We start from the raw sequence: 12,564 nt of genomic DNA, 5'->3' as shown, positions 1-12,564 counted from the left end.
GAACTGTATTTGAGATTTGAGAGCGGTGATCGCACGCCCCAGGTTGCCATCCAGGAGGTCCGTGGTAGCTCAATAGATCTGTATTCGAGATATTTGAAGGTTTCAGGTGCTATGTGGAAAGCCCAGGGACCAAACTGAAAGTGCCCGCCCCTCCCAGCACCATCAAATACACATACGACTTGGCAGCATTAATAGCTAAGCCAGAAAGACCTTGGAATGACAAAAATGAAGGGCATTGGGTGAGGATCTGCATTCATGTCTTTGACGTAAAGAATGAGATCATCCCCATATGCCGAGACAATATGGGACACTCACACCCAGTCAACAGACTGATTTGCATATGGCCATGTCTGAACTGTGGTGGCAGAGTGGGCTAAAGCTCGGTGATGGATTAAACCCAGATCTGTTGACTGGGTGTGAGTGATTGGTTCAGATGCTCCGTCCATCACCACCCCCTTTTGTACCGCTTTGTTCGCCATAAGTTGGCAGGGTATGCTCAGACGCGAGTCGCTTGCTCAATTTGCCACTGGATTCAAGCAAGCCTGGCTGAAGACGGCTGTAATGCCAGAAGCCGGTCCTAGGAAGCTTCAATCCGGTCCAGGGAAGGCATGGCTTGGCAGTTCGGGCTGGACTGTTCCCATGAGGCACAGGGTCAGACTGATTTGCAAATGGCCATGTCTGAACTGGGGTGGCAGAGTGGGCTAAAGAACGGTGATGGATTAAACCCAGATCTGTTGACTGGGTGTGAGTGTTTGATTGGTTCAGATGCTCCGTCCATCACCACTACCTTTTGTACCGCTTTCATCAATAGTAAGGTGAGTTTCTTATAAATAGGCTATATCAACCTTCCTTGTATTGAGTAGCGCTAGGACCCGGTGTATTTTATGAATTGAACCTAATCCCCTCACATTCCATTTGCAGTAGGTGTATGTGCTATGTAGTGTCATTGTGATGCATAAAGCGCAACTGTAGTGTGACCAGTGGAAACCAAGACCCTGCATACAGAGATTGCTTAAGAACCGAGCATGCTACAACATAGAAACTCCCCAACATTAGGTTCCCCCATGAAACATCAGAGGACCAAACATGGAACAACATTCCAACATGGATTTCAAACAATAAATGCTTCATCGCAGTCGCCTGGAGGGTGTAGGCCATAACTGCAACAATTCGTAAAAAGAACTTAATGCACATTCCAGCATGTCTCGGTACATTAGTACATTTCCCTTTAAAGCATATGTACCCTGGACCTACAAAGCAGCCAACAACAGCAATGCATACACCGCACAGTCCCAGTATACATTACCACTTCAAGACATTTCGGAGCACAACATTAGAAGTCTCTTGCAACTTGAGCTGTAATCGAGGGGAACAGCGTTATGCTAGTTTCAGACTCCAAGCACACTGTGTCGGCATCTAATGAGTGTTCCGAAGATGCCGCAGCCTGGGCATCGTGAACTGCTAGAGCCGCCGCTCTAAGAAGTGCATCTTTCTGGCTGGACGTGATCTGCTCTGAAGTTGGGCCCGTGTCCATATTGACCGTGCTAGTGCCATGACCCGATCGGGGTAGTCCAGTCGTTCCGAATGGGGGAGGCACGACGTAGCTGTCCCAACGGTAGTGAAGTCTGAGAGGTCTCCGGTGTAAAAGTTATTTCAAGCCAGTCTGCCGCTTCCTCCGGATTGTCAAAAAAATATGATTTCTGTCTGTAGACAACTTTCAGTCTCGCCTGGAAGAGAAGCATATTTCAAGTTGCGGTCACACAAGCTTCTCTTGACTCCCAAAAATGTAGTTCTGGTTTTCTGGACCGCCGGAGTGAAATTCGGGTAAAAAGAAATTGGCCTGTTCTCTAAACGCACTGGAGCGTTCTCTCTGGCAGCCCGCAGGATAGTGTCACGGCCCTTGTAGTGCAGAATGCGCACTATCAGCGGTCGAGGCGGCACACCCGGTTGAGGAGGTCTGGAAAACACACGGTGCGTGCTCTCCACACTGTACAGGGATGTTAGGCCCTCCGTCGCCACATGGTCCCTCAGCCAGTCCTCTACAAACTGCGTAGGGTTGGATCCCTCGCTGCGCTCCGGTATACCAAGTATGCGAACGTTATTGCAACGGAATCTCCCTTCCGCATCATCTGCCCTGTCCTGTAAGCCCTTCAATTGTCATTGAAATTGTTTGAGTTGAGTGGAGTGCATAGTCTGCTGGGGTATGAGATCGTCTAGTGCCAGTTGTTCAATTTGACCTTGTCCGCCAGCTTTTTATGGTCCACCTGTAGTAACCAAGATTAGTAGACATCGTGCCCATGCATGTCTCCAGCGCCGCTCGTAAGTCTCTTATTTCTTTCAAAATCAAATCCAGTTTGGCATCATGGGGATCCTTACAAGGAGGCGGTATCACATCATTGTCCGAAGCATTAGAGGGGTTACTGCCAAATGTGAGTTGCATTTCACCATCTGCGGTAGCGTCCGCTTGCTTGTTTCTGCATCCCATCACGCCACGGCGTCCTCCTTTGCTCCAGGATGGTCTGTAGGGGGGCCTCTAGGGCACTACTCCACACCGCTTATGCACCCAGTTAGGACCAGGTCTTTTGCGTACACAGATCGCGCAGAGAGGCACCGGTTCCGCAAGCCACATGCAGTAAGACTCTCCCAGCTAGTGATTACACAGTCAATGATCGTCAGTCGTCGTTACATCAGCATCTATCAGAGCAGTCCTAGCGGTGAGGACCACACCGTCCCTTCAACGCAGTCGTGGGCATCCTCCCACAACCAGGGTAGGTTGTAGGTGAAGAGCGTCACCATGCTTAACTCGTGGGAGGGCCAAGACCTGCGGACAGAGGTGCAATTGTTCTCAGGCTAACCCTCCAGTAGCGCTGCATACAGTACAGGAAGGAGAGGGATGTATCCCCAAGGTGGAGGCAGCGTGTGCATCCCGCCTCTATATAATGGCATACAGAGGGCAATTTCCCCACGTGACAGGATATAGCAATGTTCAGCACTGTCCAAATGTCAATAGTATTCCACTCAGCGTGCCCTCATCCCAGCAGTTGCGCCCCAATCGGGAGAGGGGGGGCCAAGCACCCGCAGTCACCACGCACCACAGCTCTGGCAGCTTTTGACAGTGTTTATTCCCTTACCAGGGTGACTCGGGTCCTCAACCGCACACGCTGGTGTCTTTGTTCTTTGTCCTCATACACCCTGATCTTGGGCGCGGCCAGACACATCCGCCATCTTGCCCACGGCCGCCGCAGTCGTGTTGCAGCAGAATGGCAATATACCCGCTAGTTTTGGCCGTCTCTCCAAGCACCCCCCGATCGGGAGTCGGGACTTTAGTCTCCACGCTGGTATCGCTCTAGATCACCAGAAACGCTGGTGAGGCTGCCAGTCATGACTAGTCCGCCATGCAGCAGATGCGACTCCGCCCCTCACCGTCCCATGCTGCCGGCCGTCCAGAAGGAACACAGAGCTCAGTGCCTTCTGCCAGGTATTGGGCAGCAAAGCTCAGCTACGGGGTCTGGAGAGGTTCCGCAGTACGATGAGAGATGACCCAGCCTCGCAGGTCCAGGGATTCACAGGATATTTTAGCTAATTGCCAGGGGATGAGACGGAGCTCCTTCAGCTCACATCTTCCATGCCCGGTAGTTGGCCACGCCCCATCTGAATTCAGTTCTCCAGAAAATCTAAATTGCATAAATGTTATTTGTCAAATACATTTAAGCATCATTTCAATTCATTAAGCATAGGAAATCAGAAAAATGGAAAATACTCATTACCCCTTGGTCATAGGGCGATGATGAGAATGATTCTCCAAGAAATTAACCTCAGATCACAGGATAGATTCCCAAGCTGACTCTCTTTCCCTCTAACTGTGACTGTCTCGTTCCTTTTCCCCATCAGAGCTTCAAGTCCAAAATCTTTTTAAAGAGTTTGCACCATAAAGAAAAGTTGTCTCAACTGACAGCATGTCGTGTTGAGCAAAGGTGCAAAAAAGAAGAGACGCACCTCATCAAAAGCACAAACTCCTTTATAACATTTCAGTAACTTATTATACCCAAAATTGAAACATTTAATGTCTACACTTATTTCTGATTGGTCCATTGGAGGGGTGGTGATGATCACCTCATTGTCCTCCTAGTTCAAACCAGTTCGCAAAGTCCTTACTCATTCCAGAGTTTCACATGACTTTATAAAATGTTCACATTTATTCTTTATTAAACCAATTGCAACATTCTTCCATATTCATGTTCTTTCACATCCTCTGGAACTTAGTTCTTTCATCCGTTCCCATGCTTTCAAAATAGTCTCTTTGGCACAACTCCTGTTGCAGGCCAGGCTGGCCTTGACATCTCTCACTCGGTGCATAGGCCATACACTTTTGACTGAACATCCATTCTGCTTATGCGCGGGCCATTTTGATTTTCTTTTGCGCCGTCGCACTTAACATCAGCCATTTTCCAAACAAGGCCGATCAGGCCAGAATCGGAACTGATACAAAAGCAAAACATAACAGAAAGTAGATATAGAAAATAAGCCCTTCTGTTTACCGCCCACCATTCTAATTACCTGTGTCAGGTATTACCTAGCAAAAGCGACAATGAAAGCTATTTTACTTACCATCTGCATTCTATTGCCACGATATATACTTCTATTACAGACACAAATGTATGCGATCTACTCGTTTTTTCCACGCAATCACAAACAATGTTAATTCAAATTTATTAATAAGTTAGAGTTTTGCAAATAGCAGTTCGTTTCCCGCGTGTAGTGTCTAAAAATAAAACGGTGCATTTGTTGATTAGTTTACATGCTTCACACAATTAATATGATTAAAGTTATGTATTTATTAAATTTGAAGGGGGTATAAACTTTTTGGGTATTTCCCCTGCTCCATCAACTCCCCCCTTTGGTGATTTTTAAACATCACCACAAAACCATCCCTACCAGATTTATCAAGAAACATGTTTCTTGTCCTTCTTCATTTTAGCTCAAACATTTGTATCTTTCACATTCTGTCTATTAGAGTTGTTGTACAAATTTTCTTTAATCTCTTCTAGCTTAATTTCTCCCATCTCTCGTTCTCTTTGTCTTGTTTTCTCAACTTGCCTTTTGTTTCATTTTCTGCTCTTCTTTTTCCAATACATACACACGCTAATCTTAGCATCAACATTATTAAAACTACTATTGTTACTGGTATTAGTACCTTTCCTACTAATGAGCTACCTATTTCTACAAACCATTTCTTTATCACGGGAAAAACTTACCAAGTTTCTCCATAACACCATCAACCTCCAGTGGAGCAATTTCTTTATGTATTTCAGTAATATTCTTAATATATCTTTGTATGTTTTGACTTTTGTCAGGAAACACTCCACAGACTCCTCCTTCTTTTGTCAATAGAATGTCAAGAGCAAGTCGATTTTGAATCACCATAGCTCTCATGGCAACCATCTTGGTATTTACGATTAAGAACCCTCCTGCAGTATTCATGGCTAATTGAACCACTATCGTTGACAATTTCCGAATTTTATTTGCATTCAATGATATACTCACTGCTGGTATCAGTGCTCCAAAAATATCACCTACTATGTCTGAAAAATGTTCTCTTCTTCTATGTGTTGGTGGTTTACCTATCTCATGAGTTCCCTTAGTTCCTCTATCTACATGAAATATATTTGGAAAGACCAGGCCTAGGTAACATGTTACGTAGCAATGGTCCGGTAACCTGTAATAAGCTTTGTTTCCACATATAAAATAGATCCCTGGAAATACTGGATGCCCTCCGCCTTTGAATCCCCATCCCCCTGTGATTATGTATGTGTCTTTGCATTCACTGGAACCCACAAAATAGTTGTCATACATAGTGCTATCTCTACGAATACACAATTTCCCTTGCTGTGGCAATTCTAATCCTATTGCTACATTAGTATCACTCTTATCACAATTTCCTTCATCAAAACCCCAAGGTGGAGTTATCATCTTCTCACCGTTTGCTTTTCTTTGGAATTTTGCCCTTCTATCGTCCACCATATCTAAATAAATGTTTTCTTCTTTTCTCAATTTACAGGTAAGATTATATCTAAACGCATAATCTAGCGTCAATTCCTTTGTTTCTAAGAAAAATTCTCCAAAAACGTTACCAGGCTTCACTTTGTTTAGTTCAGAAACTATAGAGACTTTAGCAAAAACATAGGCCATATCAGAATAATAATATTCTAATTTGCTTGTTCTATAAAATAAACTAGCTAATACACTACAAGTTATTCCAATCGTCAAAGGAAGGTGATGATATGTTACACCTTCTGACACAGACGCAGGTAATTGCATACATACATAGCAGTCTCTCACATCCATTGTTTCAACGTATTCATTCAACAGTTTTGTAAATACATTCCTTGAAAAATCATTAATTGACCTATCCGCTAGTGTTAGAGCATTCTTTGTGTTATGTACCTTATTACTATTTGTGTTGTTGCTCACTCTTGATACATTTTCGGTATTCAATCTAAATGGAATTATTAATGCTAACATAAACCAAATAATCATTAATAAACCTGTACAAATAAAACACATTTTACACCATTTGCGTAAAAACTTACATCTAGATTTTCTATCTTCATTTTCAGCCACAGTAAACTATTTGATTTAAAAATATATATATATATATATATACAGGGAAAGATGTCTTTTCACGCTTGGAAAATGTGTCCTTTGAGCCAACAGCTCTTAGCTTATTTATTTAGTCCTTCAAATTTTCTTTTGCTTCTCCATCTTTAAATAGTGTTTACTCAGTCTTTTTTGTATGAATACAGTTCACCTTTTAGTCTTTTTACTCACAATTTTCACCTTGGTTTTCTCGACTACGTTCCACTTCCTCAATATCAGGTAGTGCAATATAAGTTCATTCAGGTGTTTTGTGTTTCAGGTTAGGTCTTTTTACTCTTTTTGGTCTTTTGAAATGTCCATTATTCTCTTTTGTTTGACTCTCTTGACTTGTTATTTCATTCACTTGTTCCTCTTTTTCTTTATTCACATGTATTATTTTAAATTTCAGTCCTTTAATTTCTTTGGGCCAATTATCTCCTTTTCCCAGCCTTTTATTTTCAGTCTGTGTTATCTCCCATTCCACTTTCCGAGCTCTTTTTTTTTGGACTCCTCCTTTGTTCTATTTCTCCTTAACTCTCCTCTGAATCTGTTTTGGACCTTATTTTACTTCCTTTTACTATGAACCTTACAATCTCAGATTCTCCATCTGAATTGTGATCTTCTTTTGTCAACTCAGTTCTTTCAGGAGGAAGTTTACAGTAGCTTGTACTTGGTTTTTCATCCTCACTGTTAGTTATTTCAGTTTCGCCAGTTTGAATATCGATAGTTTGTCTTTCAGAACTTTCTGTTTGTTTTGCAGAGTCCTTAAATTGTCATTCACCAGTTTCAAGCTGTTCTTTTGCAGGTACTGAACTGGTGTTTGATTCTTCCAGATGTCGACTTGCAGGTCGAGCTTCAAGACCTGGAACTCCAATTATTTCAGTCTCTGCTTCAGATGCCGAACTGCTGTCTGATATTTCCGGATGTCGACTTGCAGGTCGAGCTTCCGAACCTGGAATACTGCTTGTTTCTTTCTCTGTATCAGACTCTGAACTAGAGTCTGTTACTTCCAGATGTCGACTCACACGTCGATCTTCAGGTTCTGGAACTTTGATTGTATGGCTGGCATGGATCCACTTTTTTACACCTGCACACTTTACGGCTGTGTTGGTGACCAGGATCACTTGGCGTGGTTTGTCCCAGCGAAGAACCAGGCAATTTCTTCTTCTGTGTACCTTTATGCGCACCCAATCTCGTGGACTCAGATCATGAGCTGGATGTCTTTCAAGGGTGTTTGCATCTGTTCCAACCTGATGAAACACAGAAGGGCGCAAATCAAGTGCACTGGGAAGAAAAGGACCCGGTGGGCAGCTACACTCGGAACAAGACACAGGAAGGGACAAGCAACAGCAGAGCCTAGTAACAAACCTGGCAACTAGACCTCTGTCAAGCATGGAAGAGAAAGTTTTAAACAAAGGCCTGGGTTTTGTCCCCACAGTACGCCTGGTTAAGTTCCAACTCCACTGTGAGTTAGCAAGCTTCTTTAGGAAGCATAGACTGAAAGCATTTTTGGAAAAACAAGGGGAACCCCAATCTACTGAAGATCCCAACAAAACTGGATTATGGATAAAATCGACTTTCAATCCTCCTCCACAGAGCATCCCAGTGGAGATAGCGACTTTTGAGCAAGCTGTCTTCAATGACATTGAGAACCTGACTCCCAGTACCCCATTCCAGAATATGACCATAAAAGAAAACCTGGCTCTGGAAAATCTAAAATCCTGTGACTTCATTATCATAAAACCAGCGGATAAAGGGGGAGGGGTCGTGGTCCTAGACAAAGTCGCTACCGTGCAGAATGCCAAAGACTCCTCACAGACAACAGGAACTATAGACTGTTACTTACTGACCCTACTGAGGAACTCAAACTAGAGATCAGAACCTTTGTTGACCACGCTGAGACCATGGGAAAAATCTCAAAACAAGAAGCTGACTTTCTGTGCAACAGTGAGGGGAAGATCCCCTACTTTTACACTCTGCCAAAAATGCACAAAGGGAAAATCCCCCCTCCCGGCAGACCATTAGTGTCGGGCATTGACTCCCTTCTTGAGCCCCTGTCACATTTTTTCGACTTCTTTTGCAAGACACTTGTACAAAATACCACTACCTATCTACAAGACACTAAATGTCTTCTGAAACTTCTCAAGGACATTACAGTGGACAACAACACAATCCTGGTTAGCTTTTTTTTATTTTTTTTTAAACTTTGTTTATTGGTGTTTTTGTAACAAAAGAAAACATAAACATAGGACATACACAAAAGCAGTACATAGGCTGGTTTGCAAAGGTCCTGGGACAGCATCTAAAATAAACAACAGTTACGGCAAGGCAGATTACAAGAGGTCATTCAATTCATGGATAGGGTGGGAAGAGGCGGAATCCGTGCAACAAACAGGTGTAAATCAATGATATCAACATTCAAGGAACATTCATCAGGTCAAGGGTTGTCGCATTACAAGACTAGTGTCCACAGTAAGCAGAAATGAGCAGAGGGACGATAAGCTATTACAAATCGGTGGGAAGGAAAAAGAGACACAGGGTACTACAGGGTGTAGCAACCATGATCAAGGCATATCCAGCGTGAGTATATTCATGGGTATGAGCACATTATATCTAATCATTATTACCATCTCGAATGGTGTCCCCCTCCGGACAATCCTGGTTAGCTTTGATATTGAAAGCTTGTATACCAGCTTACCACAAGATGACACCTTGGAAGTACTCAAAAAAGCCCTAGATGAAACTACCTGGACATACAGAACACCGAAGTGTTTCATCCTTGAGTGTGCAAGACTTGCACTAAAAAAAACCTTTTTCGAATTTGAGGGAGAACTGTACCTTCAAACTGGGGGTACATCTATGAGAAGTACCTTTGCCCCAAGCGTGGCAGGGTTCTACGTTTTCGAATTTGAAAAGAAATTCGTACTAAGTGACCAAAACCTTTTTTCTGCCAACATCGTGTTCTGGAAAAGGTACATCGATGATGGCCTTGCCATCTGGCAAGGACCAATGGAGACATTGACAGACTTCACTGTGTGGATCAACACCTGCAACTCCAACCTGAGGTTTACTAACAACATTGACCAAAACAAAAAGATATTCCTGGATGTCACAGTAACCAAGGAAGACGGCCGCCTAGAAACAAAAACTTACCACAAACCGAGTGCCAAGAACAACTTGAGAGTTTCCACCCGAGAGCCCTAAGGGAAAATTTACCATATGGCCAATATCTGAGGCTACGCCGTAATTGCAGCAACGTCAGTGATTATCGAAGTCAGGCAATGGACCTCACTAATAAACTTACCAACAAAGGCTACCCCAAGAAGTATCTGAATAAGTGCCAGAAAAGAGCTCGCAATCAGCCGAGGGATGCACTCTTGGAAGACAAAATACAGACAGAAACGGAGATACCAATACTCAAAAAGAACAACGGTGAGGGTACAAGCACTGTAGCACAGCAAATAACCAAATTTGTGAGTGAATTCCACAATAAACTGTCTTATCTTCATCTGATGTCCGCTCAACCCCAAAGAATCCACCGTTCAAAGATCCACAAATTCTTCAATGAAACTCCAACAACTTGAGGGAGCGGATTCCAATTAATATGAATATCACAGGGTCAAAGTTTGTTGATTCCCAAATTCATGCTTTATTCAAGTATGTCATCAAAAAAGATGACAGATTCCACATTCCACTTCAATGTTTCCAAATCAATCCAGATTAATCAATATTATCGAACAGCCAACGTGTTTCGTCCAAAAACGGACATCATCAGGGCTGTTGAAAAATAAATCAAACAAAGAAAAACACATTACATTTGTTGTAACCATGATATGATTGAACAATTTGAATCACATTGCTCCGTAATCGTTTGTACAATGAGTGTATATCTATGCAACTTATCGTACCTAATGGGAATGACTGATGTTTATAGTGGTGTGGCTGTTACTCTCAAAGGCCCCATGGTGTAGCGTGTACAGTAACTAACTTCAAAGAGCCTGGTCAAAAAAGGAGGCGGGACCAGTGCGTCAATAAACCTCAACACGATAACATGGGAAGTATACATTAAAGGGAGGGGGGTATGGGTAGATGTAGCCATGTGTGTACGGAAGGAAGTGCTGTGCCAGTGTGTCAGCAGCGGTCGAGTGGGCGGGCAGGAGATTACAGTGTGCGGCCCGCCTGTATGCCAAGTATACAAGGGAGGATCACCACCATGAAGGCGTGTCTAGTGTGGTAGTAAAGTATGGCTCGTGAGGCAACCCTCGGCAGGGCTCCTAATACGGGTTGAATGTGTGGGGACGTAGGCGTGGGAGGGGCGATGCACACGACATTGCGAAACAACCAGGCATGCAGCATGTGTTTATCGGGACCTCAAATATCAAACTCTTCTATTGATACCCAATGTTGTCCATGTCTAAATGCCTATACTGTTCCACCCTTTATACAAAACCTCACTATATTCTCCACTCGGTTCCCGAAAGGACCTCAACTTCCCTTCCTTCCTTCAACAATATGTGGTCTGCAAGAAGACAATTCATAGGTGTTAACATCACTCAGCTCATGTCTCATGACAACACAAACTGAGCCCACCAACAACTGCTTACCACTGCAACTGTTCATTAGTTCCAATCCAATGTTAACACCTCTCCAAGTAACTCCTATTAACGGTATGCTGCATCTGTCAAGAGATACATATGCACCCAACAATATAAGTGTATTGTGACTAATTCATTATCTATAGGACATGCTAAAGAACTACACTAGAACTATCATGAATGGAGGAGTTACTGAATCTCACCTGATAACAACCAATTCCACTTAATCCAAAAGGTTCTGTTGTAAATAGAAAAAGCACATCAAAAGTTCTTGGTTACTGGAAATCATCTATGGAAACCCATAGCAAAATAATAAGTCACACTACTCTATCGTGGTTCCCCTATTTACCTGAGTCCTTTCTCATAACGGCTTATCAGCGGGAAGTCCTTTGTTCGTGGCGACGGGCCGGTCCTTTAGCCTGCGTGCAATTCCTTCACTCGAATTACCGATATTTAAACTCAATTGCCACCAATCACTGCCTTACTGGTTTCGCGCTCAATTTCCTATCCGTTCCCTATCCAGTCCGCACTCCGTTACTTCTGCTTAAAAACACGTCCTGGCCGCCTATATTCTTGGAGTATTTCCGGTTCCTTTCCCTGTTCTTCTAACAGCCAATGAACTTCGTCACGCTGTTACTTCCGCTTAAAAACACGCCCTGGCCGCCTATATTCTTGAAGTATTTCCGGTTCCTTTCCCTGTTCATCTAACAGCCAATGAACATCGTCACCCTGTCTCGTTTTAACTTACATGTGCTTCCTATTTGGTCCGTGCCCCCATATTGCTGCTAAAACAGCATAACAGCCGCCCTTCCACGATTAATCTTTCCGGTTCACCTCTCTAACCAATCACAACGGACTTTCCATCTGAAACTAGCGCCCTCTTTATCAAAATACAAGCGTACATTGTCCTTATTACGTTCAAATATAATTGACAATTTGTTTAACACTCTCATCCTCAAAACATTTTCCTCTTTAAATAAGGTCAATAACTCCATCCACAATTCCGTCCTCGAAAAACGAGTAAAGCTCAATATATTCACTGTTTATATAGTATATCTATATCCATTCTCATGAGTCATTTCTAACAGTAACATGTTAATACTGCCGCGTGGAAGTCTCTCCTTCTGGTTAAACCAACATTCTCACAAATGGAGAGAATTATCTCCATAAAACTTTCTGTTATACTACAAATGGTCACTTCTATCCGCCTTACATCGGCAGATAGCCCATTATTGCAACCCTTCAAAATTTCCTGTGGCGTTCCCCAATATATCCTAATACTCAATACCAATACAGATTACCGACTGTTCATCTAATCCTTAATCTTCATAGC

This window comes from Lissotriton helveticus, chromosome 9, assembly GCF_964261635.1.
Source record: "Lissotriton helveticus chromosome 9, aLisHel1.1, whole genome shotgun sequence".
Classification (NCBI taxonomy): Eukaryota; Metazoa; Chordata; class Amphibia; order Caudata; family Salamandridae; genus Lissotriton; species Lissotriton helveticus.
The sequence above is the reverse complement of the archived record's forward strand: the minus strand, read 5'-3'. Positions refer to the sequence as shown.